The sequence below is a fragment of the Herpailurus yagouaroundi genome, unplaced genomic scaffold (assembly GCF_014898765.1).
Source record: "Herpailurus yagouaroundi ecotype Mexico unplaced genomic scaffold, PumYag 67793, whole genome shotgun sequence".
NCBI lineage: Eukaryota > Metazoa > Chordata > Mammalia > Carnivora > Felidae > Herpailurus > Herpailurus yagouaroundi.
Genome location: NW_024420586.1, coordinates 16,425,362 through 16,432,172, shown reverse-complemented (window position 1 = coordinate 16,432,172; position 6,811 = coordinate 16,425,362). Strand labels below are relative to the sequence as shown.

Here is a 6,811-nt window from a genome sequence, read left to right as displayed (position 1 = left end):
GAAGGAGAGGGGGAAGGGGAGGAGGAAGAGAAGAAAGGCGAGGGGGAAGAAGAGGTGGGGGAGGAAGAGGAAGAAAGAGGGGGGGAAGGGGAGGGGGACCAGGAAGAAGAAGAAGGGGAGGAGGAAGGAGAGGGGGAGGAAGCAGAGTGGGGAGTGAGGGAGAGGGAAGACAAAGAGGACGATGAGGAAGAAGAAGGGAAATACAAGGAGATAGGAGATGAAGAGAGGGAAAAGCAGGAAAGGCAGGGTGAAGGAAGAGAGTCCAACAAAGTGAGCAAAATCAAAGGGTCTGTGAGATATGACAAAAATAAGGCATACCCCAAAAAGTTTACTACTAACACAGAGGGAAAGGGGAAAGAGCACAAGGTACAGAGGTTCAAAATGCCAGTGCAGTCAAAACAAGTTTTAGAAAATGGGCCACCAGGTTCCGAAAAATTCTGGAACAATGTATTGCCACATTATTTAGAATTGAAGTGACAAGCTTTAAATTTGACCTGATATTGTCCAGCCAAATAATTTGAACATTTTACACGTAATAGGCACTCAGTACGTTGTATTAAATTGATTTTATGTCATGGTCACTTTATGTGTGGTACAGTAGCGACTGATAAGACAGCACAAAGCACTAGTAAATTTGGCTCCTCTTAAGCCAATATTTTGGTATATTTTCCCTCTAAATTATAAATCTATCACTAGAAAATGGTCATAGCAGATAGTTAACATTATATATTCCTCATTAAGGGCAGAGTTAGAAAATCGGAGTATACTATAGGAGTATTGCGTTTGTATATACAGACTGGCCCCTTTAAAGATGGCACAGATCCTTAAGGGCTATGAAAACATCTCATTTCTTACACATTTCTTTCAGTCTCTGATTACAAGTTGCCTATACATAGAATAATTTTATAAGATTTTCTGAAGATTTTTTAGGGCTTTCTAAAGCTAAAATGGAAGATTCACATTTTTTAAAAGTAGTGCTGTCTTTTTACCTTTTATGTGTCCTTTTTGTAACAGTTTACCAAGTGACAGCTGGATTCAGGGCTCAGGTTGTAATGTGATGTCTTTCAGTTACTGTCTGGGCAACTGGCAGTGTATCTCATGAAATGGAGATGAACTTAAGCATCTATTCTGGAAGTATGTACAACTTTTAAGTATTTATTGCCCAGGCAGAGCTCCCCACTGGGCTTCGGTTTCCTCATGTGTAAAATGGAGTAGATTGGATGATAGAACTCCAATCCCTTTTAACTCTCAGACTCTTTCATTCTAACAGGCTGATTTACTCCCATCATGTTTGTTATTTGCAGAAGAGGTTTTTAAGGAAGAAAAATTATACTTTAAAATTAATTGAGTTTCTATAAAATACTGTTCTTGACTCTTACAAACTTAGGACGGCTTTAATGTCTCTTCTGTCATTCTGTATTTCTAAACTATAACTTCTGAGCTTTAACTGTACTGTCAGAATCTTCATTCCCAGTGTCTATGATGTACCCTCAACCTGTTTTTCGCTGACTGTTCTGTAATTCTCAGTTTATTGCTTGTCAGAATGTTTCAAGTAAAATAAACATTAAGTGTATTCCATCAGTAATTGTTTGTGGAAAGAGAAACTAACATCATGTATTGAATTTTAGAGAGGCTGGATTTCTATTAGTGTAAATTCAATCTTCCCTTACAATGTTCAGTTCGTGTAATGCAGCCAGATCGTTCTTTATTCATAGCTCCATTTTCAATGGATTCACTGCTCCAGTCCCTTCCATATCTTGGGCATTAGGGATTTCTTATACTTTCTTTTATCAAGGAAGATCTTGATGGTAAACTTCCTGTGAATTTTGTGTAATGTGATCCTCTGTGCATTTGATTCTCCGTGAGCAAGAATCTGGGGAGAGAGACTAGAATACGAAGAGAAGAAACTCCTAGGAGCAATTGTAGATTTTGTTTTAGCTGCAGGGATACGTGGTTGCCGCCCCTAACTAACCAAATATGCTAATCTGGCATTGCAGGGTTCTACCAAATTCTACCACAGTCAGTAAGTGCCAGTGGGGTAGAATTGGTACTTTGACAAAGTGTATGTGCTGTGTTGTCAATTCAAGGGCCTACCATGGTTATTGAAAAGTCGACTTAAAATGATTAAGTGAGATGGATGATTGAAGAGGAGCTCATAAAGGAAAAGCCTTCAGGGAGAAAAGAAACTCTTGCACTCAAGTTACTAATGTAAAAGGTGTGGACATTCTTCTTGCACCAAAGACGTCATCAGCCAGCAATGCTGAAATGGAGGTCTTACCACGTGCCCATCTCAGTATTGGAACTGGTCTAGAGAGCCGCTTTTAAACAGCATTTCCTGCCCATTTCTTCACATTGCCCTGGCCAAAAACATGTTCTGTGCTCTTTTAGGAAGGGTAGCTCGTGCAGGCACGGTGTTCTGGTCAGAAGAGCACAGGCCTAGTCATTTTGAGATGTGAGTTAGTACTTGGTTAAATAGCTTGGAATAATCGGTTCCATTCCTTGTCATCCCCATCTGCTGGTTGATCAAGCTTTTCTTGTCATTTATCACTGATCGTTACTGAGGCCGATGTGAGTTGTGTGTGTAGAGTCCATTGAGTTACAGTTCCAGGTGAGGACTCTGGCAGAAAAATAGTTCAAGGTAAGCTATGAAGGAGTACCACAGAAACATGTGCTGCCGCTGAATAGCAGCTCTTGAGGTGAGTGCAATGAAATGTCTTCTGTTACTTCATTATAGAGGTAAACTTGCTCTTCACGTATATAAAGATAAAAGACTGCCATAAAGGAAGGCACTTTGATTCCTCCTTCCTTCATTCCTTCTGTTGTGCCTGACATATGGCTTCATACTTGGTGCCTATGATTCACTCAACCAATAAGCGTGTACCTAAGCACCAAAAAGGGAACAGAAGCTTTCCAAAATCAGGTAGATCTCCAGAAATGAGGGCTGCTTGTAGTCCAACTCCTGTGGCCTTTTTACCTGTCAGGGACATTAGGTAGGTACATATTGCTTGAAAGAACACCAGGTAAAAGGAGTTCCTCGGGCTCTGCCTCTAACTGTGGCTTAACAGTGCCCTTGTGTTTCCCAATACCCCCGTGTTCTTAGCTAGGACTACCCAAACAGAAAAATAGGATCTGAAAACAAATCTGTGGCTTTCTAGGCTGATGGGAGCCATGAGCGTGTTTCAGTGTGACTGCAGCCTAGAGTATCTTTTGGTCCTGGATAAGGAGGCAAAGGGCCTTATGTGTTTATAAAAGTTGTTAAACAGCAAGAGTAAGATGATCACATTTGGCCTTTTGCAACATTCTGGCAGCAGTATGGAGGGTGGGTTGGAGAGGAAGAGGACCAGAGCTAAGGATGCCAATTAGGCTGCTCTAGGGGACCAGACAGAGACAGAAGAGGGGCTGAACTAGAACAGTGTGGACAGAGTCGGGGACATGTGTTATCAAGAGAACTTCAGGGATAGAATTGGAGGGCTTAGTAAAGAGATGTAAGTTGGAGGGAGGGAAAAGGCCAAGCTTTTCTTGTTTCTGTTTGAAGAACTGGGTAGGAAGTGTGCCATTCACCAAGGCTGAGCACAGAGGAGTAGGGGTAGATTCAGGAGCCTGCTGGGCCCTGTTCATCCAGGAGGTGTCCAGTGGACAGATACACGTCTGGGCCTGGAGCTCAGGGGAGATGGCCGGGCATTACCGACTTCCACGGGGAGTTAAAAGCATGGAGTTGAGTGAGAGGCGGCACTCACAGTGTGCGAAGGGAAGAGAACTGAAGACAGAGTTTGAGGAAACATCAGTAGGTAACGGAGAGGTTGAGCGAGGGAAATCTGAGAAGGGGGCCAGGTAGGAACACTTTCTAGGAAAGAGAGGCACCGCCCAAGCCAAGGAAGCAGTGGTGCAGGGCAGCAGAGAGGTCTGGGAGAGGCCCGGCAGAGGCCAGGCAAGAGCCCACACTGCCTGCTAAGAGAGATCCCCAGGAAGCCTGCCTTGCAGAGAAAAAGGGTCAGGGACTTTGGTGCCATGGGAAAAACCATCTTAGACTTTCACCTGCGATTACTCTATATGAGGCTATATAAGCATAGGATCTTGAAGTGAGCTTATCATCAAAAAGGAAGAGCCTACAATGCCCTGAGTTTCAGCAGGTGGGGGAAACAGCTCTGAGGGTGGCAGTTCTGGTTTTCACATTATTTGAGCAGAGCTGGGAAAGAGCCTGGGCCCTGGCACCTGGTAGGCCTGCATTCAAAACTCCAGCCCTTCACAGATTAAGCTGTGTGAATACCTGGAAAAGCTTTTTTTTTTTTTTTTTTTTTTTTTTTTTTTTTTTTTTTTTTTTACTTTTCTGAGTCATTTCTTTTTATAAAGGGAAAGGTCTTTGGATAGTTAACACATGAAACATGTTAGTGGTACTCAGCAAATGGTAACCTGTGTCACTCTGTCCCCTCTGACTCCCATCAAGTCAGGTGCAGAACTACCCTCGTGCATCTCCAGGTCACTGACAGATATGTGTGAGTCTAGTCCTGTGAACCTGACTTCTGTGTAAATACCACATAGCTACCCTCCCTGCCCCCCCAAATTGGCTTAAGACAGATCTGTGGGAATGAAGTGAGTTGCAATAATGATAAATATACCCTTAAATATGGGGTAGAGTGAAACTAGGCACACCGTCCATGGGTCATCCTCAACATTTGAAGCATGGTGAGAGCTGATGGTACTCACACAGTTAGGCATCACTGCTGTCACAGGACAACAGATTTCCCTGTGTCCTAATTTTTCTTTTTAATCAAGATAGGTTAAAGAATAACTCCACACGTAACAACTGCCTACCAACAAGAAGTTCTGTATGCCAGGCATTATATTCACTTTTGCAGGCCTGCTTGTCAGAGTCAAACTGGAATGGATTTGGCGGTGAAAATACTGGGTTAGGAATGAGCCAAGGGTTTTGGTACATGGAAGGAAACGTTTAGGGATTATAAAGTAGTGACAAAGCCAATAATTTGGAGGTCCACCTGGGAGCCCATAGGTGCAATCTGGCCTGCAGACTAACTTTGTTTGGCATACACAGTGATTTTTTTAACATTTGAGGCCATTGCCAACATTGAAATACCCAGGAATTCTATATTGAAGCAGTGTTTTTCAAACTTCTCTTGGAAACCTGAGGCACCACTGGCCCACAGCCCAGTCAGAGTGGCCCTCCACTTCCGTGTCATCCTGGCCTGCTCCTGACAGGCCCTGCCTTCTCCCCTGGGCTGCTCTAGGTGCCGGGCTCCTGGCAAGAATCAAGGGGTATGTCTAAGAGGGTAGAACAAATAAGTGTACACTTTGAATCAATTACTTTCTGATGATAAGATCTGGGACATTATGGTGAAAAGGTGTCCAGGCATCTTGGGATTTTTTTTTGATAGTCCTCTGTGTATACTAGGGAGTCTTACAATCACAAATATGTTTTTAAATTGCTTATATTTATATACAGATACTTATCCTTTGCTTTTGTTATTTTCTCTGTAAATAATCTTTTTAATCTTGATATAAACCCGCCGAGGTAGGTATTGCTAGTGTCATCCTCCCATTTAACAGAGAAACTGTTACATTAATTAGGTACCTTGCTCAGGCCGTGATTGGTGGAGCAGAGCTTGGAAAGCAGTAGTTAGGTCTTTGTATTGAATGCCCTTCCTTCTCTCCTCCTGCCTCAGTGATTTCTAGGGTAGTATCAACATGAAGTTACATATTAACCCCTCTTGTCCTAAAAAACCTTGAAATTGAGCTTTTAGGATATACGCTTCCCCACCTGGTATGATGTAGGTACAAAGTTTAATGCTCTATTAACCTAGCTGGAAAATGTCTGCCCTATATGACATTGAGGCATCTCACAAATCCAGAATTGTAGCACAAAATTGTACACTTTATAGTGTCTTTTCAAAACTTTTTAAAAAAACTCTTTATTGGAATATAACATATACAGAAAAGATCATATCTCATGCATGTATGTCCAGCTCAGTGTATTTTCCACAAATTGAACCTGTTCGTATAGTCAACATCCAGATCAAGGAGGAGCACACTGTCAGCTCCCCAGTAGCTCCCCTTCAACCCTCTTACAGGCATTTTCCATCCCCCCCAGGGTGACCACTGTGCCAGTTTCTGATGGCAACCTCTAGTTTTTCAAGTATACGGTATGATGGCATTCTTAAGCCAGCTGAAACCTCACGAGGAACGTTTGGTTTCTTGGTATTTCCCGTAAGAAATGTAAAACGTGTGGGCCCTGGGCCAGATCCAAGACTGCAGCTCCCCGTGTTGTGTCTGACCAATGAGACAACGGTCCTCTTGCGAGAGCCAGGCCTAATCACTTCTTCACTGTGGTCCCGACACAACATGCGTTTCCACTGACCATCCTAGACTGCTTTATGTCTTATGTGCTTCTGGTGACAAGAATGTATTTAAATTTTACCCTTTCTCTTTGTAAAATGATAGTGTTCTGCCAGTCTCTCCTAAATTGTTTCGGTTTGAAGGTAAGTACTGTATGTGATTTAAAGTAGTTGTCCAGATGTGAGTAGATTAATTTTCAATGTGCTTAAGTGCAACATGCTACACTTGATGTGATTTCTAGTGAAAATGTTTTCTAAGAGCTTTCTCAAATTGAGAAGATGGTATCATTCCAGCAGTTGTTCGTTGTTGCAGATTTTCATAAAGTTAATGAGTAAATTTATAGTTTATTATAAAAGAGATGAGTGTTTTGCTTATTCCTGAAATAGGGCAAAATGTCATGTTCCTTTGTATAATCTCATGATATTGTCCTATGGTTACATTAATATCTTAGTTACCTGGCATG

At 42.3% G+C, this 6,811-nt stretch overlaps 1 protein-coding gene across 6 annotated transcripts in view; it reads left to right on the top strand.

Moving 5' to 3' along the window:
• Positions 1–6,811, top strand: part of RPGR (retinitis pigmentosa GTPase regulator) — an 85,881-nt gene that overhangs the window by 34,415 nt on the left and 44,655 nt on the right. The gene's annotated exons all lie outside the window — the stretch shown is intronic.